Genomic DNA, 27,233 nt, shown 5'->3' on the forward strand with positions numbered 1-27,233 from the left:
CGAGAGAAACGCGGCGTCCGCGGGCGAAACTCGGCGCTAAATGGCGCCGGGAGCCTGAAGCCTCCACACAGCCCGCTCGAGCCCCGCCCCCCGCTGCACGGGGCACCCCACCCCCACCCCGCTCGCGGGGCTCTCGCGCAGGCGTGCCCGCCCCGAGACCACTGGGACTTGTAGTTGGCGCCTTGAGGAATGAATGGGACAGAGGAGGAAGGCGCCTACGACTCCCGTGATGCCCTGCGATGGCTTAGGCTGATGCCTGACGGGAGCTGTAGTTCTCTCTGAAACCTCCCCTTCTGGAAGGCGGATGGGAGCGTCACCGTGAGTCGCTAAGCCCCATCCTTCAGTGGGCGCTAGCTAGGAAAATCATGACTTAGGCATTAATTGTGTTAGGAAGGAAGGGAGAAGAAAAGGAGAGGGAGGCAGGACAAGGGGAGAGGCTCCCACCATGCTGTGCCAAGGCGAGAGCGAGCTCTTGGGGTTGCCATGGATGGAAAAAGAGCTGCTGTTCCTGTTTAATGTGGAGCGGCGTTGGTGCCGCGACCGGGGCGTGGGCAGAGAGCCGGGGGAGCTGGACCCCTTTCCTGGCGACACACTTTGTGCATAACATTGATTGGATAGGTTAGGGAACCTCCCTTCCATGGCACTTAAGGCCGCATCCTCGGCTCCAGCCCAGGACAGATATTCTGGCTCTCAACAAACGGGCCGCCCCACTGCAGTCAAGGGTCACAGCGAACTCCGCCCGGAAAAAGCGCGCAGCACGCGTGGGAGGGGGCGGATTCAAGAAGAGACGGGGTCTAACGTATCTTTGCGTCTTTTACCACAAACTTGAGGGCCGAGTTGACTCGGATGAAACTTAATGTCCGCCTGTGTTTGCTTGGTGCTTAGTAAAACAGCATCCAGCTTCCTCTAGAGGTGCCTGCAGGTACCCGTGTGATTGACACCACGGCTTTGGACGTGCGGCTTTCTCGAAAGCATCCTTGGGCTCCCGGGACCTTTGCTCCTCGCAGCCACTCAAGATGGTGCAGGTGATGAGCACCAGGGGGCGCCCGACGGAGGAGGAAGCCAAACCCAGATGGCGGTTGAAAGTCTAGCCCAACGATAGGAGCGGGAAGTGCTGAAACGTGCGCAACCGCGCCGAGCGCGCGCGCTCCGCTCAGTCTCGGACCCCCGAGCCCGCTGGGCACCCGCTCCGGAGCGCACGGCCCGTGCGGCCGCACAGGGAGGACAGCGGTTGGAAGCAGCCGGACGTAAGATTCCTTAGCGCTTAGTTTCCTAGCAAATGCCCAAACGGGCTGCATGAGCTCCACTTGGAGAAGTTTGTCTCTACAATTCATAGCAATTCATCTGATGCGTAGAACAGTACACTACTTCTCAATTTTTTGTTTATCAAAAGCTACCCTTTGAGGTATACAAAAACAGTTTGCTTTAAAACCGATGGTTGTTAGGTTTTATGAAGGTGGAAGATTATGAACATTTTAAAATGCGAGTTTAGTAGGGGCCACTAGAGTCTTCCAATATTAGAGTTCCATTGTTTTAAAGAATATCCCCTTCACTCGTTTGCTATGGTAACGGCAAATATCATTATGGTATATGTATTAAGTGGTTTGTCTCAACCGTAAACTCGGTGCAAAGCAAGGGGAGAAATGACTTTAAAATACATTTGTATGGTACTTCTTGAGGCAGCTTCTTAGAACTTGCACAATTGTTGCTTTACTAGGAAAAGCAGTCTACTTTAAAACATGAGACAACTAATTATAAATTGATGAGTTAAAGGGAGATCAGTAAATCACAATGTTCGTGTTTTGGCACCATTAAAAAAATGAGGATATTTCTGTGTGAATGGTCATTAAAAGCCTTTATTACTACCTGGCCCTGCTTACTGGGCCATGAACCTTTGGCCACACTGCATTGGACACAAGTCCCATGACAACCACCATGCCCTATTGACATGTTATTTCAGCAGGGAACAACTAAATTCATTGTAAATAATTGAATTAACTGTTGACTTAACACTAGGCTTGCCCATGTGACAGCTTTTCCTACTTGGGTTATGTTAGCTTCACCAGGAAAACAGGTACAATGTTAGATTTAAAGCTTAAACTGTTTATGTGAATATTTTATTATGGACACTTATTTGTTCAGCTCCCTTTTCAACACTTACCCACTTTCAGTTAGCATGGTATTTTGTATTACTCATTACTATTATATCCCTAATAGTTCTTTTCCTTTCTCTGTCACTTCAGTTATCAAGTAAAGAATTGACCTCTCTGTAATCCATATAAGACATCAACGGGTAGGAGAAAGAACCCAGGACACCATGGATGCACTAAGCTCAGAGATTTGACTTCCTAGTGGGTAGGTCCATACTAAGAATACAAGTATTTTATTCTCTCTCACCATGTTCTTAATTCACTTTAGTCCTTATTCATTTTATCACGTTGATTCATATTTCTTTCTAGTTCCCATCGATTCACATTTTATGTTTACATGGTCCCTGCCATTGGTAACTGGCCAGCAATGAAAGCCAGAGATACCTTTGATTTAGACAGTGGATGAATACACAAAATCTATTTTATTTTGTATGTGGCATAATTTATAGGGTAGCACCTTGAAGTGTAGAGAAAAAAAATACCATCTTAAGAGAATTCCTCCTTTTTTGTCTCTTTTCCCTCATTTCTCATGCTCTTTTGTCTTGTCTATGATACTTCTTATTTTACCTCCTTGTTATTTGCAACTCAAGGAAGAAGGGAGAATCAGACAGTTAAAACAATGAAGAATAGATTTTTAAACCTTTTTTAATTATAAATGAAATAAAGGGGGATGAGACTTGCCCTATACCAAAGCAAATTGGAAAACCATAGGATTAAATCTGTATGGTATTGAGATAAGCATAGATAATGGAGAGAATACAGAAACATGTGTATTTAGAGTTCTATGTGTGTATCAGCATCCCATAAATGAGAAAGGCGGCGTTTCAAGTCAGTGGGGTAAAGATTAATAAACAGTGCTTGATCAATTAGTTATTAGTTTGAAAAACAAATTAGGTTAGATGTCTACCTCACACCATTTACAAAATTAATATCCACACAGTTTAAAGAGCTATTTTTTTAAAAAGAGCTGTAAGAATTTTTAAAATATAGGGGAACATGGGATAGGAAAGGACTTCAAAGAACTATCCAAGAGTCATAAAGAAAAACATTTGACTATTATCAAAGTTGACAATTCTGGTCAATAAAGCACAAATGATGAGCTGGCAGAAAAACTTAGAACCTATATAACAAAAGGGTAATAACCAAAATATATAGATAACACCTTAAACCACAGAGAAAAAGACACCTGTATAGAAAAGGGGGGAGAAGATAGGAAAAGACAATTGAGACAGTGGGAAATGCAAATGACTGAAAAATGACTGGAATCCAGTAACTAGGGAAGTGCAAGCTAAAATAAGATATATATTTTTTCTTCAAAAAAATTAGCAAAATTTTTAAGGGTTTATAATATCAAGTGTTGGCAAGGGTATGGAGAAACTCGTGCTATTAATGATAACATAAATTAGTACAACCTTTTCTGAGGGCAATTTGTTAGTTAAAATGTACAATGTGCATAGCCATTGATCCAGCAGTCTCCCTTTCTGGTACCTACCTGAGAGAAATACTTGCGCGTGTGCACGGAAAATGAGAAAGTCCACTACAGCTTTGTAACCAAAAAGTGAAACAATCTGCATGTATGTTGACAAGAAAATAAACTATGGTATACTTAATTTTGACAACACCACACAGCAGTAGAAGAGCAGGAAGTAAATATATATGTGGTCACGTAAAAATAGTAAAAAACTCAAGTTGCAGAATAATAGGTATTAGATCATATGTTATATTTTAAAATTATGTTTCTATATGTATTTAAATGCACAGAGAAAAAGCCTGGGCAATACCCACCAAAATGGTATGGGAATCCATACCATCTTCCAGGCCGTAACAAGTTCTCACAAGAAGAGATTGATCAGCATTACCTAGGAAGCTATTACAAAACACACCGGCTGGAGCGTTTCACTACCACCACCCCACCCAACCTGGGTGTGTTTTTGGTGAAAGAATTCATTGCAAGCAGACCTGCATTACAATAAAAGTGGTTGTTTTTAAGTTCTTTAGGAAAAGAAAATGTTAGTAGATGGATTAGTAAATTAGGATTTCAATAGGGAATGAGAAACACTGGAAAAAATAAATTTGTTGGGAAATAGAAAAGCATTCTTTTAAATCACATTAAAAGATAAATATCAATTTAAAGAAAATATAATAATAATGTATTGTATATAATTTACCTTTATAAATTTATAAATTACTTTTATATATAAAAGAAAATGGATAACAGTTACAGCACAAAGGACAGATGGGGTAATGGAAGAATACTATTATAAAGTTCTTAACACTATATGTGAAATGGCATAATATTATTTAAGGGTAAATTATAATAAGTTAAAAATATATACAGTAAACACTAAATCACTAAAATTATAAAACAAAGTTATAATTAATAAGCCAATAGGAGATAAAATTGAATCATTAAAAAATACTTAAAAGAAGGCAGAAAAAAGGGCTTCCCTGGTGACGCAGTGGTTGAGAGTCTGCCTGCCAATGCAGGGGGCGCGGGTTCGCGCCCCGGTCCGGGAAGATCCCGCATGCCACAGAGCGGCTGGGCCCGTGAGCCATGGCCACTGAGCCTGTGTGTCCGGAGCCTGTGCTCCATGACGGGAGAGGCCACAACAGTGAGAGGCCCGCGTACCGCAAAAAAAAAAGAAAATTACAGTTTAATATCTATCATGAACATGATACAAAAATCCTGAACAAAATTTTAGTAAATAAAAACCAGTGATATTTTTTAAAAAAGGATAATATATCATGTTCAAGTTGGGTTTATCTCAAGATATAATAATAAACGTAATATTAATACAAAAATAATCAGTGTGATTGGCCATATCAGCAAACAAAAAAATCATATGATCATCTCAACAGATGCATAAAAATCACTTGACAAAACTCAACAATTATTCATTATTTAAAAAATCCTTCCACTGACTATAAATAAAAGGGAACTTTTTCAATGTGATAAAGTTCATCTACAAAAAACCTAGAGCTAACATCATGCTTAATGGTGGAAGAACAAATGCTTTCTCTCTAAGATGGCAGACAAGGTAAGAATATTCACTCCCACTACTTTATATAACATGGTACTGGCTGTCCTGCTCAATGTAACAAGAGAGGATAAAAGATGAGAGGCATGCAGACTACGAAGAAGGAAGTAAAAGTGCCTTTATTCACAGATAGCCTCAGGAATGTAAAAAAAAAATAGCACTGCTAGAACTAGGAAGTGACTTAACAAGGACACTGGATACAAGGTCAATATACAAAAATCAACTGCATTTCTATATACAAGCAATGGACAATCTAAAATTAAAAATTTTTTAATATATCGCTTGGCTTTCAGACTTCAGCAAGTTTCCAGTGACTGTCCCCTCACAGAAACATCAATTTGAACGAATATCCACATGCAAAAATACCTTCACAAGAGCTAAGGATTCCAGGTGGGGATTAGAGCACCTGGGTGGAGCAAGAAGTAAGAAAAGATGCATTGAGGAGGGAAGGAAAGACAGTTTCACATTATCTCTGTCACCCCTTCCCCAACCCCAGGCAGCCCAGTGTGAAGAGAGACACCCTCCCAGTGGGAGAAAGAGAATGAAATGAACACTTGAGCTTACTAAAGCCCCAGGACTAGGCCTACCCCAATGCCAGACCGACCCCTGTGGCCCCAAGCTCCAGCAGAACCAGAGCCCTGGCCTGCCCCAGCAGACCTCAGCACTGGGCCAGCCCCCATGGGACCAGGCTTGATGCCTAATATTACAGTCCTAGATACCAGGCCTGCCTCTGTGGACTCAGGTCTTCAGCCTACCACCACAGCCTTAGGTACCAGACCCGCCCCATGGATCCAAGTGCCAAGCTCAACCCAGTGGACTTAGGCTTCAGGCCCACCCCATGATGGACTGAGGCACTAGGCCTGCCCACCCTGTTGACCCAGGCACCAGACTTGCTTGCTGAAGGGCTCCAGAGCAAGCCTGGAGATAACCAACAGATGTGCAATCCAGAATCTCTGGATGGGCTGCCTGGTGAAGGGCTTTCCCTGTCGAAATCAGTCTGTAAAGACTAGAAGAGGTGCCTACTTCTTCAAGTGTACATACATCAACACGAGGCCACAAGGATCACAAATAATCAAGTAAACATGCTATCACCACAGTAAAATAATAGAGCTCCAATAACTGATCCCAAAGTAATGGAGATCTATGAACGGTTCGATCAAAACTTGAGAATAATCCTCTTAAAGAAATTCAGTGAAATACAAGAAAATACAAACAACTAATGAAACTAGTGATTTACTGGGTATGACACCAAAAGCACAAGCAACAAAAGCAAAAATAAACAAGTGGGGCTACATCAAACTAAAAAGCTTCCACAATGCAAAGAAAATAATCAAAAAAATGAAAAGGCAACCTACAGAATGGGAGAAAATTTTTGCAAACCATAGAGCTGATAAGGGATTAATATCTAAAATATGTAAGGAACTCATACAACTCAACAGCAAAAAAACAACCTGATTTAAGAATGAGCAAAGGACCTGAATAGATATTTTTCAGAAGAAGACATCTAAATGGCCAACAGGTATATGAAAAAGTGCTGTGTCACTAATCATCAAGGAAATGCAAGTCAAAACCTCAGTGAGATAACACCTCACACCAGTTAGAATGACTGTCACCAAAAAGACAAGAAATAAGTGTTGGCAAGGATGTGGAGAAAAGGGGACCCTTGTGCATTGTTGGTGGGAACGTCACTTAGTGCAGCCACTATGGAAAACAGCATGGAGGTTCCTCAAGAAAGTAAAAATAGAACTACTATATGATCCAGCAGTTCTACCTCTGGGTATTTATTTGAAGGAAATGAAAACACTAACTCGGAAAGATATGTGCACTCCCATGTTCATAGTAGCACTATTTACAGTAGCCAAGACATGGAAGCAACCTAAGTGTCCATCAATGGATGAATGGATAAAGAAGATGAGGTATATGTACAAAATGGAATATTATTCAGCCATGCGGTGAAAGAAAATCCTGCCATTTGTGGCAACGTGGATGAACCTTGAAAACATTATGCTAAGTGAAATAAGCCACACAGAGAAAGACAAATACTATATGATCTCACTTACATATGGAATCTGGGGGAAAAAAAAATGATTGAATTCATAGAAGCAAAGAATAAGAATGGGGGGGGCAGTGGCAGTGGAGGAAACAAGGAGATGTTGGTCAAAGGGTACAAAACTGCAGTTATGTAGGATGAATAAGTCCAGAGATCTAATTATAGGCATGATGACTATACCTAATAATACTGTATTGAACACTGAAAATATGCTAAGAGAGTAGATTTCAGGCAAACTCATCACATCCAAAAATGTAATTATCTGAGAAGATGATATGTTAATTAGCTTTACTATACTAATAATTTCATTATGGATATATATATCAAATCATCAAAACTATATACAATTTTTATTTTTAAAAATATAAATAAATTTAATGTTAATTAAAATAGTGTCAAGAACATACTATACTTAGGAATAAATTTAGCAAACTATGCACAAGATTTATATACTAAAAGCCACAAAATATTACTGAGAGAAATTAAAGACAAATAAATGGGAAGATATATCCTGTTTTGGATCAGAACACTCAATAGTGTCAAGATGTCAGTTCTCCCAAAATTGATCTATAGGTTCAATGCAACCTCAATCAAAATCCCAGCAGACTTTTTAAAAATGAAAATTGACAGGGACTTCCCTGGTGGTCCAGTAGTAAAGAATCTGCGTTCCAATGCCGGGGACACAGTTTCAATCCCTGGTGGGGAACTAAGATCCCACATGCCGTGGGGCAAGTAAGCCCACACGCCACAACTACTGAGCTCATGTGCCTCAACAAGAGAGCCTGCATGCTGCAAACTACAGAGCCCGTGTGCTCTGGAGCCTGAGCCACAACTAGAGAGAAGCCAGCACGCCACAAAAGAGCCCGTGGCCGCAACGAAAGATCCCGCCTGCCGCAACTAAGACCCAACGCAGCCAAAAAAGAAAAAAGAAAAGAAAACTGCTCTGATTTTTTCAATACCTACGTGTAAAAGAGACTAGGAAAATACAGCCACCGTAATACTTTAAGACAGTATATAATGGGACTTCCCTGGTGGCGCAGTGGTTGAGAGTCCGCCTGCCGATGCAGGGGACACGGGTTCGTGCCCCGGTCCAGGAAGATCCCACGTGCCACGGAGCGGCTGGGCCCACGAGCCATGGCTGCTGAGCCTGCGCGTCCGGAGGCCACAACAGTGAGAGGCCCGCATACCGCCAAAAAAAAAAAAAAAAAAAGACAGTATATAATGGAGGAGTCTAAAAAAAAAAAAATTGACAGACTGATTCTAAATTTACATAGAAATAAAAGGACCTGATATAGCAGAAACAATTTTGAAAAAGAACAAAGTTGAAAGACTTATACTACCTGATTTCAAGACTCACTATAAAGCTGCAGTCATCAAAACAGTGTGGTCCTGACTTAAAGACTGACAAATGATCAGTTGATCAGAATAGTGAGTGCCAAAATACAAATAGACAAAGGTGCCAAGGTAATTCAAAGGAGAAAGGGTAGCCTTTACAACAAATAATGCTGGAACAATTGGGTGGCAAATCCTTTCCTCATATAGTACATAAAACTTTACTTGAGTTGGGTCATACACTTCAATATAAAAGTTAAAACTGTAAAACTTCCAGAAGAAAACGTAGGAGAAAATCATTGTGATCTTGGGTTAGGCAAAGAATTTTTGGACACAAAATGCACATAAAGAAAAAATTGTTAAACTGGACTTCATAAAAAGTTTTTAAATTTGTTTTTTAAAAGAAATGTTATAAAAATGAAAAGGCCACAGAATAAATATTGCAAAACAAATATCTGGAAAAATATTTGTAAACAAAATATGTAGGGAATTCTTACAACTCAACATTAAGATAAATAGTGCAATTTTTAAAAAGTGTGCAAAAGATTTGAACAGATACTTTACCAAAGAAGATAAATGGATGACAAATAGGCACATGAACAGACGTATTGCATCATAATTAGTCATTGATGTAGTGAAAATTAAAACCACAGTGTAATATTACCACATACTTACTAGAATGACTAAAGGAGACAGAGAATACCAAGTGTTGACAAGGATGCAGAGCACCTGGTTCTATCACACGTTGCTGATGGGAATACAGTGGTACAGCCAGTTTGGAAAATAGTGTGACTTTCTAATAAAGTTGAACATACACTTACCATATAATCCAACAAATCCACTGCTAGGTATTTCCCAAGAGAAATGGAAATGTATGTCCACACAAAGACATTTCAGAGTAATTTTATTCGTGATAGCCAAAAACTGGAACTATACCAAATACCTGTCAAAAGGTAATGAATGGGTAAGTAAACTGTGGTATTTCCATGTAATGGAATGCTACTGAACAATACAAAGAAACAAACTACTGATATGTACAATAATATGGATGAATCTCAAGAGCATTATGCTAGCTGAAAGAAGCCAGACACAAAAGACTACAGATTTCATTTATATGTCAATCTAGAAAAGGCAAAATTATAGAAACAGATCTGTTCCTGGGTTGGGGGGGTGGGAGGAGGGATGGGGATTGACGGCAAAGGAGCAGAGGGAACTTTTTTTCTTTCTTTTTTTTCTTTTTGGCTGCACTGTGGGGCATTCTGGATCTTAGCTCCCCGACCAGGGATGGAATCCGTGCCCCCTGCAGTGGAAGCACGGAGTCTTAACTGCTGGGCCGCCAAGGAAGTCCCTTGAGGGAACATTTTGAGTGAAGGAAATGTTTTCTATCTTGATTTTAGTTGCGGTTACGTGACTGTATTCATTCAAAACTCATTGAACAGTACACTTTAAATGGGTGAATTTTAATTGTACATAGATTACACTGCAATAAAGCAGATTTTTTAAATGGCATATAATTCTACCAAAATTAGTCACTTATGATCAAGGAAAATTATATGTGCTACTTTAACATTCATAATTTTATATGTAGTGTTAACTTTCTGACTCTCAAGATGATTTTACTGAACATATGTTGCTTAATTAATCTCCACAGTCAGATTTACTCTGTAACTAGAAAGAGTATTCAGCAAATTCAGTAACAGCAGCAATAATATTTCATCTTCCAAATGTCCGTATGTGTTTAGACCAATTGAAGACATTGTAAATTTGCTCTCTTAGAATAGCTGAGAATTAGGTAAAGAGCTCCAAGTTCTACACTGAGTAATGATCTAGAGTAGACAGAAGTATACATTATTTTAAGACAATACTAAGAGTCCTTAAATAGTAGTCTCATTTTTCTCCAACTTAATCACAAAGCTCATAAAATTATACACAATACAAGGAAACAATCGGGGCAGGTGATGAAGGAAGAGGAACCCGGGCCATCTAGGGCTGTAGTGATGAGATTAGCAGAGCCGGGCCCTTCGCTGAACTGAACACATAATCAGTTGGTTTTGCATTTCAGGAAAATCCTGAAATGATTACTTCTTTCCCCCTCCACTACTTTCACCCTCTCCTAAAATACTTCTCAATTTCTTTTGTGTGAATCTCTAGACCACTGGAGAGGAAGCATGTCTGATTTCACATTTTATATGCAGTATGATTTTAATTCTTGAATAAGGGTGCTAAACACTAACACAAGTCACGATGCTAATAAGAGCCAGGTTAGGGATGTGCGTGCGGAATCTAGGTCTGGAACGCGGGGGTTCCCTAGAGAAAGACAAGGTGGTGCTGCCTCACAGCTTAGTGCACCTTGGGAGCAGCTTGTCACAGTAGGCCTTTCCAACTGCCAGGCTGACGTCAGCTCTCCATCCGTGCATCTCTGCAGCTCTTATCCCCGAGCTTCAACAGAGGTATTAAGCTATGACAGAATAGGATTGGGGAATCTTATCACTTATCTCTGCCTGTAACAAACCAGGACAGATTGAAGTGCTGGATCAGCTACCCAAGAATCAGGACGTTAAGGGCTAGACCTTGGTTAGAAAAAATAGTCACAGGTAGTAATTAGAAGGGGCCCAAAAGGCTGAACCCTGCCCAAAGAGAAATTTAAAGCCCTTGTAGAGACTTAGCCCCTATCTTATTGCCAAATAAACTTTGGTTCAATTTTTTTAATAAATGGGAAAAAAATCTTACCTCTGCAGATTCCTGTGACACACGGTTATTACCTAAAGACAGAAAACATTCCCAAAAAGACTGACTAAGATGTTTTCAAGTGGACAGGTCCTCTCAAGAAGCATCTTCTGGTCATCAAATTACATGAACGGAACATCATGTAAGGACTTCTGGAAAAACCTATCAGCTTGCTATGGGGATTGTTATTGACTTTTCCACATGTTTAAGCCTTTTTTCCACATCTGATGTAGGCCTTCTGTAAGCAAGGTCTGTGCCTCATAACAACTGTGTCCTCTGCAATACCTGGGAAGGGGCCCTGGTCATAGCAGATGTCAACCATGTGATTAATTTAAAACGTTAAATTTAACTCTGTGTATCCAAGATCACCACCCCCCCACCACACACACACACACACACACACACACACACACACACACATTCATACACACACAAAACAAACTAGGTCTATAATAAATTCTGCTCATCAGAACAGCAAAAGACATACTTTAAAAATTACATTATTTTATCTCTATAAAGGCCAGAAAACCATTATATTTGTTAACTCTTTAAAAACTAACCTTCATTGTTTTATTCTTCCAGGAGTATACATTTTATTTTTAGAAAATTTACAAAATAGAGATAGGCAAAAAAAAACGTGTAAAAACCACTCATAATTCTACCACAGAGAGATAACCTCATTAACATTTTGATATATTTCCTTCCGATATTTTTCTATGCTTTTACATTTTTTTTAAGAAGATGTTGGGGGTAGGAGTTTTTAGTAATTTATTTATTTATTTTTGCTGTGTTGGGTCTTCGTTTCTGTGCGAGGGCTTTCTCTAGTTGCGGCAGGCGGGGGCCACTCTTCATCGCGGTGCGCAGGCCTCTCACTATCGCGGCCTCTCGTCGCAGAGCACAGGCTCCAGACGCGCAGGCTCAGTAGTTATGGCTCACGGGCCCAGTTGCTCCGCGGCATGTGGGATCTTCCCAGACCAGGGCTCAAACTGGTGTCCCCTGCATTGGCAGGCAGATTCTCAACCACTGCGCCACCGGGGAAGCCCCGCTTTTACTTTTATGTACGTTTCTTCCTTTCTTTTTTTTACTTCATGAGCATGTTTTATTTTTTAACCTAACACTATAATCATATTTCCATCAAAATTATCACTAATTTTTAAATATACAATATTATTTTAAGTGACAGCATAATCTTTCATCACATGGCTGAACTAAAACTTATTTAAACACTACTTCAGTTGGTACTTTTAAGTTGTTACTAATATTTCACTACTAGATACAAGATGCTTGTGGAAGATCTGTCGCTATCCCCAGGTCTATGAGTGGAAGCTATGTGCAGTGGGGAATAGAGAAAGGGTAAAAATGTGAGCTGACTCCACTATGACAGAGACATCCTTCTTCTCTTCCAGGCCTAGCACATCAACAGACTTCCCTTAAGAAAGATCTTTTAAATTATCATTATTTAAATACTAAATATAGGACATAGAGCTTCAATTTCTTTACCTCTGCATCCCAGCGTGGCTCACCCAGTCATCCAATTTGCCCTAACTCATCTTTATATTCATTCCTCCTTTCCAAAAATTGGTTTCTGTCTTCAGTAATACTAATGACAGTTCACTTCATGAGAAGAACACTTCAAACTTTATGCAGTCCGATAGTCCTGCTGCGTTGTAATCACATGTAGAAAATACACAATTAGACTGGATATTATCACCAGCACGTTCTCTTGAGGAGCTGGGGGGAGGACCAAAATGAACTTCTTAATGAGATTCTGTTTGTCGGTACAAGTTTGTATTAGAGCCTTTAATTCTTACTGTTAGAGGCTCTGTAATGAGCCCGATTAGAAGCAGTTCAGTTAAGAGATGTTAACTCGACTTATTTCCGTGATCATTTTGAAATATATACACATACCAAATCACTACGTTGGACACCTGAAACTGATATAATGTTGTATGTCAATTATACCTTAACTAAAAAAGAACAAGGAAGAAGAGAGATATTTCAGTAAAGGAGGAGAGATAATGTGACCAAAACAACACAGACTGGCAGGTTAAGTCCCTCAAACTAACATATTTTTTTTTTCTGTGATCACTGAGAATAACAAGAGTTGACAATGGGGAAAAAGTGGGGAAGGAAATAAGTAGGAAATCGTGACAAATAGACATGAGAGCCAAGCTCCATTTAAAGGTCAATAAATCCATTTAGATATTACGATACCTGTCAGCTTCTAACACACTATAATCTTTCAGTATTTATTATTAACCAGAGTTTTTTTTTTAACGGCCTTTCTTTATTTTTTTTTTCAGGTAAAAATAAGGCACCAGCGACAGTCAATGTTGTGTCGAATAAAGTCTGACCTGCTTAATCCTGACAAGAGTCCACTGCACAGTTAAAAATTGACAGTAGTCGTGGAACTTGCAGTGGCAATTTGAGTGACTGAATCTAAACGAGGCCAGCAGTCCTAGTCCTCACATTTAATTTAGGATTAAACAGTTTTCTAGCTGGGTTTGCATGTCTGTGTTTGAAAGGTGATGCAATGACATACTCAACCTGGTTATTTTACTGTAGTTTTAATTCTTAAAATGTGTTAGTTGGTCTTTAATGGTTATTGTTCACGACAGATCCACTCTAATAGCATCCTGTATTTTCCTAGTATCTTTCAAACTAAAAGCTTTTCACATAGTCGTACCCTTATTTTCATTTTCCCACACTCCCTCTGAGGAAGGGAGGGGGAAGGGATAAAACAGGTGGGAAAACAAAGACACAGAAAGGGTAAGCGTGTGGCCCTGGTCACCCAGCCAGTGACTAAACTAGACCAGTGGGTTCTCTTACATCCAAAGTATAATGTCCAGGTAGACCAAGGCATTGGATCTTACGGATGTCTTCCCCCTCGTATTTGCTGGTGAGAAAGAAATTTCCTATCTGAAAGTATACCTTTCTGGGCAAATAGCAAGGGCTAAGGGTGCTCCTTCGTTCTCTTCACGTCCCAGATATGCAATCTGGGCAGAAATCCTGAGGCAGGAAACTAAATTTGCAGATAATGATCCAAGAGTTTTCCTTACACTGAATTTGGCACATATATTTTATTGATTTATTTTTGGCTGCCTTGGGTCTTTGTTGCTGTGTGTAGGCTTTCTCTCGTTGCGGCGAGCGGGGGCTACTCTTCGTTGCGGTGCGCAGGCCTCTCACTGCGGTGGCCTCTCCTGTTGGGGAGCACGGGCTCTAGGTGCACGGGCTTCAGTAGTTGTGGCGCATGGGCTCAGTAGTTGGGGCACACGGGCCCAGCCGCTCCGTAGCATGTGGGATCTTCCCGGACCAGGGATCGAGCCCATGTCCCCTGCATTGGCAGGTGGATTCTTAACCACTGCGCTGCCAGGGAAGTCCAAGAATTTGGCATTTTTAAAACACAAAGCTGTATAAGCACATGTATTCTCTAGACAAACTAACTGGGTGTCTCCAAAGGGCAGACTGTGAGAAGTTACAAGGAGACATATTTTAGCTTAATGTAAGCAAGAATTAATGCAATTAATGTAATCAAGAATTAATATAAGCACTCACACTTTTTGATTTCAAAAACGTACTACAAAGCTACAGTAATCAAGGTAAGGTGGTACTGGGATACAGATAAACAGATAAACAGATCAGTGGAATAGAATTGAGAGTCTAGAAATAATCCCTCACATTTGTGATAAGTTGACAACAAGAATGCCAAGACCACTCAATGGAAAAAAATAGTCTTTTCAGCAAATGGTGCTGGGACAACTGGATAGCCACAGACAAAAAAAAAAGAAAGTGAATACCTACTTCATACCATACACAAAAATTAACTCAAAATGAATCATAGATCCAAATGTAAGGGCAAAACCTATAAAACACCTAGAAGAAAACCTAGGAGTGAATCTTTGTGAGCTTTAGCTAGGCTATGGTTTCTTAGATATGACACCAAAAGCACAAGCAACAACAACAAAAAATAGATTCACTGGACTTCACTGTTGTTAGGAATGTAAAGCACTGCAGCTGCTTTGGAAGACAGTCTGGCACTTCCTCAAAAGGTTAAACACAGGATTACCATGCAATTCCAGCAACTCCAGCTGGAATTATGCTATTTATATATTTGATAAATGGAGATAAGAGGATAAAAAAGCTTAGGAAAATTCCACTCCAAAGTACATACCCAAGAGAAATAAAATATGTCCAAACAAAAAATTGTACATGAACGTTCATAGCAGCATTATTCATAACAGCCAAAAAGTGGAAACAACTCAAATGTCCATCAACCAATGAATGGATAAATAAATTGTGGTATATCCATACAATGGAATATAATTCGGGCATGAGAATGAATGAAGTACTAACACATGCTACAACATGGATGGACTTTGAAACCATTGTGAATAATCTGCTGTTGATCCCATCCAGTATACTCATTATCTCAGACATTACAGTTTTTATTTCTAGAAGTTGATTTTGGGTCTTTTAAAAATATCTTCCGCATCTCTACTTAACGTAGTCAATCCTTCCTTGAGCCTCTGAAGCTAGGGAACAGTTATAATGCTGTTTTAATGTCTTTGCCTGCTAATTCTAATATCTGCATCAGTTCTGAGTCAGTTTGTTTACCTTCCTCATTACGGGTCATATTTCCCAGTATGCCCAGTAAATTTTCATTAATTCCATTCACTGTGAATTTACCTTGCTGAGTGCTGGATATTTTTGTAGTCCCAATTCTTGAGTTTGTTCTGGGGCACAGTTGTTTGGAAACAATTTGATCCTTTCAAGTCTTTTTTTTTTTAATTTGTTAGGCAGGACCAGGGCGGCATTTAGTTGAGAGCCAATTTTACCCCACAACTGAGGCAAAATCCTTCTGAGTACTTTGCCTAATGACTTGTGAATTATAAGATTTCCAATCTGGCTAGCGGGAACAGGCACTATTCAGGCCCTGTATGAGTTCTTGTTACTGTTCGCGTAATACTTTCAGGTGGCTCCTTCCCTGACCTCGAACAGTTTCCTCACATTCATGTGCTGGTGAGGGGGACCCTCTGAAGATCTCTAGATTTTTGTTGTTGTCATTTTTCTGTCTGTGTGTAGCTCTCTCCTATCTAGTATTCTGTCTTGCAAACTCTAGCTGTCTTGGTCTCTCTGGACTCTAGCTTCAGCTCCTCACCTCAGGGAATCTTCGAGGCTCTACCCAGATTCCACCTTTCCATGCCACCATCTGGAAAATCTCTCAAGGCAGTAGGCTGGGCACTCACAGGGCTTACCTCATTTGTTCCCCATTTCGTCAGGCCTTATGTCCAATATCTCGAAAATGGCTATTTAAAAAAAATATTTTGTCTAGATTTTTAGTTGTTTCTGGTGGGTGGGTAAATTTGGCCCCTTTTACTCCATCTTGATAGGAAGTGGAAGTCCAAGCTCATGCTAAATTTAGCAAAAAAGTAGAATTAACTGGTTCACAAAACCACAGAAAGGAAGAAAGTATACTCGCCTTAAAGTTGACTGGATTTATTGACTCAAGTTTCACAAGAACACTTTCTCTTTCTCTCTCCCTCTGTCTGTCTGTCTCATTTCTACTTCTATATTTTGGCCACATTCCAGGGGAGGTCACAGCCGCTGTCAGCTCTAGAGCCCACCCTGACAGCCAGCATGCCAAGGACAAAGACAGAACTCCTTTTCCATCTCCCACTTGGATAATTCGGTGGAAGGAGGGGCCTGATTTGGATGTAACCCATGTCTATGCACCAACCACTAAGCCCTAGAGGGTATGTTAAAAGACTGACCCAAGAAGCAACAATGAAAAATGTATATCACCTACCCTACTATTGTACACATAGGTTTGGGCATTTGTAAGTATTTTCTCATAATAACTTCCTGTAAATTGCTGTGTCAAAGGTTTTAGACAAAGCTTTTTGCATATTGTCAACTGTTCCACTGAAAAGTTGATACCACTTTACCCTCCCACCCACAGTGGGTAATTGGTACATTTCCCCTCACCATTACCAACACCAGGTACTTTTTTTTTTTTTTTTCAGTGTTACAAAGCTGGCCGGTGAAAACAATTTATTTCACTGTTATTTTAATTTGCAGTTCTTTATTATTCCTGAAATCAAATGTTTTTCGTAGACATTCATTCAGACAGTGGGTATTTACTGAGTGCCCGCTATGTGACAGTCACTATTCTAGACACTAAAGGTATATTATCCTTTTGTATTTTTTATTTTGTGACTTTCCTATTATTTGGTCATTTTTCTACTGAGGCATTTGTCTTTTTCTTATTGATCTGTGAGAACTTCTTACGTACAGATGGCATCAACTCTGTCACACACATAGCAAAATTTTCAAACTTAAGTCATTTGTCTTTAATTTTGTTTTTTATAATATTTTGGTGTACAACTGTTTAATATGTCAAGTCCTTTAGATCCCTGCCCTTGACATTGATGCAGTCTTGTCACTTTTACGCTGGTCCCATCTGGCATGTTAGCCAGTTTCTGTTTGAGATTCACCAAGTCATATGTAAAAATCAGCTCTCGGCATGTGCCCCTCCCAGAGCTTAATCTACTCTTGCTCCTTATAAGACTCCCGGGGCTGCAGGCAGTGATTCAAAACAGGTTTTCTCCCAAAAGGCTAATTAAGAGAGGGAAGACTTCTGCCATGTTTACCAGGTTCATCACAGACTTGGGTTATAAAACAAATATTCTAGGTGATAATATTATCTGCTTATCAATTTAAGAAAATCTATGAATAATGAGACTATTAAGTCAAATAACAACACATTTATTTTTCATTTAGGACTCTTTAAATTTTGATTTGCTCTGATCTGACAGCTGACATTTCCTGGCAGTCCCAGGAGAAAAGCAGGACAACAGCGTCCAAAAACGTAGGTTTGCAGGAGCTGCTTCTCTCATACAGGCTCATTTATCTGGAACAAATATCCTGCATATTCAGTGAAAGTAACAAACCGAAACATGAAGAATGTGGCTTCTTGGCTATGTTAGAAGGGGTCTTCTAGGCTCCAAATATATATTTTTTTAATGTGTAAAATACACAAAACTTTCCTGCTATCGTTTGCTTGGCAAAGTTAGTGTCCAGTAAAACTTTCTGCAATGATAGAAATGTTCTATATCTGTGCTGTTCAAGATGGGAACCATTAGCCACATATGTGGCTACAGAGCTCTTGAAATGTGGCCAGTGAGGCTGAGAAAATAAATTTTAAATTTTTTATTACATTTCAATTAATTTAAGTTTAGATAGCCACGTGTGTAGGGTTACCAGATTTAGCAAATAAATACATAGGATGCTCAGTTAATTATTAATTTCAGATAAGCAACAGATCATTTTGTAGTTTAAGTATATCCCAAATATTGCATGGGACACATTTACACTACAAATTTATTCTTTATTTATCTGAAATTCAAATTTAACTAGGTGTCCTATATTTTATCTAGCAACCTTATATATGTGGCTAGTGTCTACCATATTGGACAGTGCAGGTTTGAAGAACTCACAAAGTTCTTCACAATTACTCAAAGACTCTTGCAGGATTAAATCAAGGAGGAAAAATGGTTATGGTCATATCCTGGCAAGAAAAAGTAGCCTGAATTCTGAAAGAAAGCCATTAGATGCCAGGGCCAGGACACCAAACCAATGAAATTCAATCCAACAATCGTTTATTGGAAGCCTTCTGTGTGCAGAAAACATACTCAGCTGTACATACCAGTATGGCTGTACAAATTGCTGAGACCAGTGTCCATTTGATTTGGTTGGTTCCTGTTCTGTACTGGGTGTTAACTACCTTGAATATCATCCCTGACTGTGAAGAAAACAAGGCAGGATGTCTGGAGATCCTCCTCTCCAGGCATTTACAACCTGATAGAACAACAGCTTTAAAAACAAACAAAATCAAGAAGCCCTTTAACAAAAGATAGATGCTAAGTGATATATACAAGGAAAACGCTGTGGGAATGTAAAGTGTCAGCCACGGAGGGAACCACAGGTGGATGAGGTTGTTTGCTCGGTTGTGGCGTTTTGTTTGTTTTGTTTTGCCAAGGTCTAATAAACTCATCTTCTTACCTTTTCTTCCTCAAGCTCGACACATTTTATGAACAAGACTTGTAGACCCCCATACGATTAAGTCAAGGTGGGCATACTGGTGCAGGTATACTCCAAGAAAAATTCCCCCACTTTCCGCAAAGACAGCCAATGGATCCCTCAGTCAGAAACGCCAAACCAGTGAAATGCTATTCAATGCAAAAAGACACGTGTAGAGTACCTACTCTGATTCTGGGCTATGGAGTTAAGTTTCCAGGTGTAGCAGTCCAGTTATTCTACTTCCTTAATTTCTGCAGTCGAGAAGAAAAACACAGACTTCTCCGTCAAGCCACAGACATAGCTGGCTTGTATCAGGCCATCTAGGCCTGGCTCTGGCCCATCTCCACTGCGGAAAACTGACAGTCACACGATGGCCCTTTCTCCTCCCCTCCCCAAATCTCAGCTCCTAGAGGAAATCTAGGACAGTTGTCCGTCTGAAATCTGTCATGTCTGACATCATGACAGTTCAACATTTTCCCTAGATTTTGAACTCTGAATGTGGCTCACAGCTGCATGGCAGGTTATAGCAGCTGCAGGGTTGGCTGTTGGTGGTTCACAGCTGAGCTCCCTCTGAAGGGCCCTTGGCGAGGGAGCTGCCTTGGCCAAGGTTCCACCCCTCCCTGGGGCCCCCAGCATCAAATGGCTGGTCACTGGGGATGTGAGGCCACACCTCGTTTTATTGGGGACAACTCTGCACCGTTATCCAGCCTCCACGGGCTCAGCTGAGGCCCCTGGTGCCACAGCATCGAAGTTCACCTCCCTCTGCCCAATTCTGCTTCCCTTACTGCCGTACACGTGTCATTCCTAAGAATACATTCCACCTCCAAAAAACACACACACAAAAACAAAATAACCCCAACACCCTGTATGCACGTCTCCATCTAGGAGTCTGTTTCAGGGGAGACTTACCGAAGACATAGGTTGTTGAAATATCTCTTAAGTAAACTTCCAGCTTCTTAGGACAAACTTCTCGCTTTGTTGAGACTGGCTTTTTCTATTGCTTGGGAAAAACATGGCCTGAACTGCCTTTTTCCAGACAGATGGGCAAACTTCGCAGAGGCGGGAGGCTGAGCAGTTTCTGGAATGAGAGGAACCTTCCAGCGTTGGTTATATTACATGGGACGAGCAGACAGGTGCCTGCAATTAATCTTCCTATTCCTCGGTAAAGTGCCAGGACCCAGCGAGATACACAGATTGCTAAATACCCCTGAGCTAATCCAATCCTGCCCAGCAAAATAGTCACTTATTACAGGGGAGGCCTCCCAAGAGCCAATTTCACGCTCTGCTGGGAATAACTACCTCCTCTTTCTTCCAGGAGACTTCTCACTTGTCCCTCTCCTGACTAACTTTTCTTGCAAGAATAAAAGCTGCTCTTTGGAGTCTTGGAAGTGGACTTTACCACCTCTGATTCACAGCCAATTTCTCTTGTGGAATTTGACCAACATGTCTCTTATTGCCAGCTGTCACCCACTCATCTTTCCTCTGGCTTTGTGCCTTCTTTCGGCTTAGCTGCAAAGTGGGAAACGAGGGTGGAGTGGAGGGCAGGCGCTTACACGTATGGAGTTCCTACTGTGTACCAAGCACTGTGCTGGGCACTTCACATTATCTCATTAAACCTCACAGTAAACCTGGAAGATATATAATATATATGTGTGTGTGTGTGTGTGTATATGTATATATATGTGTGTATGTATATTACACATACAGTATATATGCTCTTCCCCCACTCTCCAAGCACACACAACACCAAGGTTCAAAGAGTTACACAATTTAGCTCTTTAAGATGTGTAGCCTCTCCTCTTCAGGAAGTTATCAGTCTTAGCTAGGTTTCCGTATGATTGTGAAGCAGCGTCCTAGGCTAATTCTAATGCAACTTATGTCCGTATTGGTCAAACTTGGTCTGACAGTGGTCTGGAGGCAGATCTAGCCCTTCAATAACCCCTAATTTTACTCCTAAATCCTTTACAGTCTAAACTGTCCTAATGCTGTAGGTCGGAGGAGGCATCAGAAACTGGGAGAACCTCCTACCAGCTGACCAACCTTCTTGTATATAACGGACTAATGAACTCATTTAACGAGTATTTACTGCACTGTTACTGCCTACCATGTGCAGGAAGCGTGGCTGGGGGATGCTGAGGCCCAGGAACGAAAAGCATGGACTCGGGTCAGACTGCTTGAGTGTGAATCCAGGTTCCATCACTTAGGAGCAGCGTGACCTATTGAAGATCTACTATACTAGATACTAGATATTAATCTACTATACTAGATATTGCTAACCTCTTGGGTCCTCAGGTTTTTCACTTGTAAAGTAGAGATAAAGCACCTATGTCATGGGGTGGTGGGTAGTTGTGAGGTTTAAATAGGATTGTCTGTGTAAAAACAGTCAGGATCCGGATTCAGGAAACACATGGTTCGGGAGGGGAGGTAAGATGTGTGTGTAAATAACAGCATACATTTAGAAAGTGATGGACGCCATGATGGTAGAAATCATGCATGGTGAAATTTAGAGGAAGGAAAGATTACTCCTAGGTGAGGAAACCAGAGAAGACTTCTCGCATAAAATAGCATTCAAGGGGCTTCCCTGGTGGCGCAGTGGTTGAGTCCGCCTGCCGATGCAGGGGACACGGGTTCGTGCCCCGGTCTGGGAGAATCCCACATGCCGCAGAGCAGCTGGGCCCGTGGGCCATGGCCGCTGAGCCTGCGCGTCCGGAGCCTGTGCTCCGCAATGGGAGAGGCCACAGCAGTGAGAGGCCCGCGTACCGCAAAAACAACAACAACAACAAAAAATAACATTCAAGTTGATGATATTCACACTGACCAGTAATAAACCTGTGAGTGGCAACCCTCTTGTCAACCAGTAAGTACCATCTAAAGTTTAAAACAGCACCAAGGGACTTCCCTGGTGGCACAGTGGTTAAGAATCCACCTGCCAATGCAGGGGACACGGGTTCGAGCCCTGGTCCGGGAAGATCCCACGTGCCGCGGAGCAACTAAGCCCATGCGCCACAACTACTGATCCCACACACCACAACTACTGAAGCCTGCACGCCTAGAGCCCGTGCTCTGCAACAAGAGAAGCCACTGCAATGAGAAGCCCACGCACCGCAATGAAGAGTAGCCCCCGCTCGCCTCAACTAGAGAAAGCCCACGTGCAGCAACGAAGACCCAACACAGCAAAAAAAAAAAAAAAATCATTTTTAGAAAAAGCACCAAGTAACCGAGCCCTGGAATACAGCATCATGAGGCTGGGTGCCCAATGGGGATGATGATGTGCCTACGAGATCAGGAGAGGGTAACACATGTCCAACCCACAGATTCTGCTTTCCAGGCGGCTCCACAGGGTTATTCTGACCCAGGCAAGGTTTCTCCTGCCCAGGTGACTTTAGTCTGGGAAACACTCCAAATTAATGACTGTTGGCAAGAGTTTATAAAGTACACACCATGAGCCCTGAACAAAGGTATGGGAAAGGATATCAAAAAGAGAGAGAGAGGGGGGCTTCCCTGGTGGCGCAGTGGTTAAGAATCCGCCTGCCAACGCAGGGGACACAGGTTCAAGCCCTGGTCCAGGAAGATCCCACATGCCGCAGAGCAACTAAGCCCATGAGCCACAACTACTGAGCCCACGTGCCACAACTATGGAAGCCCGCATGCCTAGAGCCCGTGCTCTGCAACAAGAGAAGCCACTGCAATGAGAAGCCTGTGCACCACAATGAAGAGTAGCCCCCGCTCGCCACAACTAGAGAAAGCCTGTGTGCAGCAACAAAGACCCAAAGCAGCCAAAAATAAATAAATTAAATAAAATAAATAAATTTTTTAAAAAAATTTTTAAAAAGAGAGAGAGAGAGAGAAAGAGAAGAAGGAGAAGAAGAAGAAGGAGGAAAAGAAAAATGTGTGACCTCTCTTTCAGGGAGTTTATATGGTCTAGTTAGGAAGATAAGATTAACATACAAAATGGTTTTTATAACATTTATTGTTCTTTCTCCTGTTTAGAAAAGCAATACAATTTCACTGCAGAAAATTTAGAAAATTAAATAGAAGAAAAGCAAAACCATTCCAAATCTCATTACCCGAGATTAACCACAGTCAACAGCGTGAAGTGTGAAGTTTTCCAGCCCATCCTCCCCATGCTTGCAGACAGCGCACTGTCCCTACCCTCACCTCACACTTGCTCATGGGAGGGGGTTCCTGGGGATCATAAATCCTCCCATTTCCTCTTTCCCTTCTGGAGATGTCTGCCTGGGAATGTGATTTGGCTTAAAGCACAGAGAAGGGTTTTTTAAAGCCTCTTCAGGCTCTCAGTGTAGCCATCGATCAACGACAGCTCTGTGGAGGATGATTCCCAGGCAGATGGGCCTCTTGTAAGGTGAGGACAAAGGAAGTGGCTGCCACAGCTCTGCACCAAAACTCTAAGGCTATTCCCACTTGGGTCAGAAAGCATCATGTTGTTTATGGGGAAATGGTTTCTTCTATAAGGCTGCTCCGGAGAGCACCGTACTGGAGAGTTAATATTAGTCGTGTGTGTGTGCGTGAGTGTGCTTGTGTGTGATTCTGGATGACTAGGAAGAAACCCTAATTCTGCATCTCTCAAGGTCAGTGAGAGCTTAAAAGGACGCAGGCCCACTTTGAGCGGACCTGCTTAAGGCAAGGCCCCCTGTGGTGGGCGTCTAGACTACAGGTCCTCAGCCAGGAGCCCCACGCAGTGTCGGATGGTACTGTGCTTACAACTGAAATTAGCATTCAACGGGAAACCATCAGGAAATACCGTATATACATTTTTTGGATTTTCAGCTTTTATTGAAAGAAAGAGAAAGAGAAAGAAAGAAAGAAGGGAGGGAAGGAAGGAGGGAAGGAGAAAAGGAAGGGAGGAGGGAAGGAGGGAAGGAAGGTCTGATAATCAAGGGCTCTTTTTTTTTAATTAAGGAAATTAGCCCTTTGGGTGTCATATTTTTTCCTGGTGTGCTGTCTTTTTAATTTTGGGGGGCTTTTCATTGTCATTTGTTTTTATTTCTGTGCAGGAATTTTAAATTATGTAGTCAAATTTATCAATCATTTCTTCTATGACTTCTGAATTTCATATCTTGCTCAGAAAGATTTTAGTCACCTGTATGAGTTTGAAAACCTGCCATAACAGAGTACCACAGACAGGGTGGCTTAAACAACAGAAATTTATTTCCTCTCAGTTCTGGAGGCTGGAGGTCCAAATCAAGGTGTCGTCAGGGTTGGTTTCTTCTGAGGCCTCTCTCCTTGGCTTTAGACAGCTGTCTTCTCCCTGTGTCTTCTCTCTGTGCCTGTCTGTGTCCTAATCTCTTCTTACATGGACACCAGTCATATCGGATTAGGGCCCACTGCTATGACCTTATTTTAAATTTAATTACCTTCCCTATCTCCAAAAACAGTCACATTCTGAGATACTGGGGGTTAGGACTTCAACATATGAATTTTGAGGGAACGTAATTCAGCCCCTAACATCATCCAAGATTATTTCCCTAAATGTCCAACTGTTTTACTTTTATGGTTTTATTTTTAACATCCAAATATTTGATCCGTCTGGAATTTGTTTTGGTATAAGGAATGAGGTAGGGATCTAATTTTTTTCTAGATAGTAAGTTAAATGTTTCAACTCCATTTATTAATAATTTTACCCCCCAAATCTTGACATTCTACCTTTTTCTTTTTTTTTATTTTTTTAAATTTATTTATTTTATTTTTGGCTGCGTTGGGTCTTTGTTGCTGTGCACGGGCCTCCTCTAGTTGCGGCGAGCGGGGGCTACTCTTCATTGCGGTGCGCGGGCTTCTCATTGCAGTGGCTTCTCTTGTTGTGGAGCACAGGCTCTAGGCACGCGGGCTCAGCAGTTGTGGCCCACAGGCTCTAGAGCACGGGCTCAGTAGTTGTGGCACATGGGCTTAGTTGCTCTGTGGCATGTGGGATCTTCCCGGACCAGGGACTGAACCTGTGTTCCCTGCCTTGGCAGGCGGATTCTTAACCACTGCGCCAGCAGGGAAGCCCTCTACCTTTTTCTTATACACATTCTCATGTATATTTGGGTCTATTTCTGGATACTATTTTATACCACTAATCTGTCAATTCCTGTGCCACTGGCAAACTTTTAATTATGGTAATTTTATAATATATTTCAATCCTCTAGGGCTAATCTTACCCTGTTATTTTTCCTTTTCAGAATTTTATCACAATTTTTGCACGCTTACCTTTCAGCATTTACTTTAGCATTGCCTTGTCTAGCTCTAGAAAAGTGCTGATGGCATTTTTGGGGGGTCAAATATATAGATGAATTTAAGAAGACTTTACATGTTTGTATAATTGGGACTCTACATGTCAATATCATTTCTTAGCATTGTTTACCCTTTTGTACTGTTTGACTTTTTAACCATGTACATGTCTTATTTTTTGAGACCAGGCAAAAGCGTCTTTCCATTCAAATAAAAAACAGAAAAAGTAAAAGAATGCAGCAGAGGTAAACAATGATTAGCAGAGATAAATTTATCTAAAGGAGCCATTTTGGAGCTCCTTAAATTCTCAACCCCACAATTACATCTTCTGTTTACGGTAAGTCTTGCTTTCTCACGGTTGGAGCAAACTAGATTCAGCAACGCATTTTGACACAGTCTGCACGCTGTACCAATGAGAAATGTTAGTTCTCCCCTCTGCCCCATCTCATCTGTGCAAATTCAAAAGAGATGCGCCTCTCTCAAAGGTTGTCCAGGCTGAGAGAGGCCGACAGTAGACGTAGCTGGTTTTCCCAACCCTCCCCGGCCACGGCCATCACTGTGTGACCGCACCCAGGAGAGTCAGCTTCCCAGCGACAAAGAAGCTGCTCCAGGACCTCCTGCAGCCTCACCAGCGATCGGCTGCTCTTGTCACACGAGCTCCAGCGTCCTGCCTGCCCTCCCGGCGCACAGCCCAGGCCCCGTGCGCCAGTGCCCCGGCCTATAGCGCAGGGACAAGGTGAATCCGGAGCCACACTTCTGAAGAGGCGGTTTCCAGCGTTGTTGCTTGGGTGCCAAGCGACGAACTGCTAGCTCTCCCCTTTTCTTCCTTGCTTCGTGCATTCCCGTTCCGCACACGTGTGGGAGGATCCTTTTGAAACGCAAGTCAGCACCATGTCACTCCTGTGCTCACAGCCCTCCGCTGACCTGCACCCTCGCCCAGAGTGAGAACCCGAGTCCTCACAGTGGCCGACTTCTGGCTCCACGTGATGCGTCCGCCCACCCCAATGCCTGTGACCTCGCCTCCAGCTGCTCTCCCTGCTCTTCACTCTCCTCCAGCCACACTGGCCTCCTCGCTGTCCCCTTAGCGCCCGGAGCCCCCTCACCTCAGACGGCCCCACGGGCCAGTCCCGCACCTCCTTCAGATCTTTACGCAAATGTCACCATCTCAGGGAGTCGTTTTCTGGTCACCCTACCTAACACTGTAAGCCCTGTGCTCCCCACCCCCGTTCCTGACTTTATTTTCCTTGCCAGAAACAACAGCATACTTAAGTTTCTTAATTAGCATCCGTCTCCCCTCACTAGAGTGTAGGCAGGGATCTTCGTCTGTTTGGTTGAGCGCTGTAGTCCCAGAGCCTAGCACAGTGCCTGCTGTAAAGGTGTTCACAGGCTCACAGACGTCTGCTGAATGAATGAACCAGTGACGAATCCCTCTGGGCTGGCATCAAGGAGATCCACCATCTCCCATCTCCCCAGAGCCACCCAGGCTTTGGAGTCCCTGGCTCTGGCTCACAGAGTAAGAGCTTCACTTTCATGGAGCCATTCGACTGAGATCTGGGACACCTAGAGACACAGCTCCCCTTAGTTTTTCAAGGAAACTGCCTTGTTTGCAGAGTGAATAATTAAGATCTC

The 27,233-nt window shown here is 41.9% G+C and overlaps 1 protein-coding gene and 1 pseudogene across 2 annotated transcripts in view; one reads left to right on the forward strand and one right to left on the reverse strand.

Annotated features, from left to right (window-relative positions):
• The first annotated feature begins 365 nt into the window (after positions 1 to 365).
• Positions 366 to 27,194, forward strand: LOC111176609 (uncharacterized; annotated as a pseudogene). Its single transcript, XR_016394805.1, has 3 exons — positions 366 to 2,355; positions 11,309 to 11,439; positions 13,601 to 27,194. The product of XR_016394805.1 is annotated as an uncharacterized LOC111176609 (transcript).
• B4GALNT3 (beta-1,4-N-acetyl-galactosaminyltransferase 3) overlaps positions 11,808 to 27,233 on the reverse strand; it is a 215,516-nt gene continuing 200,090 nt past the window's right edge. Inside the window, exons 23-24 of the transcript XR_016394799.1 lie at positions 20,286 to 20,454; positions 11,808 to 14,663 (exon numbers count right to left, since the gene is read on the reverse strand). The gene's annotated coding sequence lies outside the window, so the exon portion shown is untranslated. The remainder of the gene's footprint in view (positions 14,664 to 20,285; positions 20,455 to 27,233) is intronic.

The sequence above is a fragment of the Delphinapterus leucas genome, chromosome 11, assembly GCF_059928025.1.
Source record: "Delphinapterus leucas isolate spDelLeu-1000000601 "Yukka" chromosome 11, BTC_Dleu_Yukka2, whole genome shotgun sequence".
NCBI classification, from domain to species: Eukaryota; Metazoa; Chordata; class Mammalia; order Artiodactyla; family Monodontidae; genus Delphinapterus; species Delphinapterus leucas.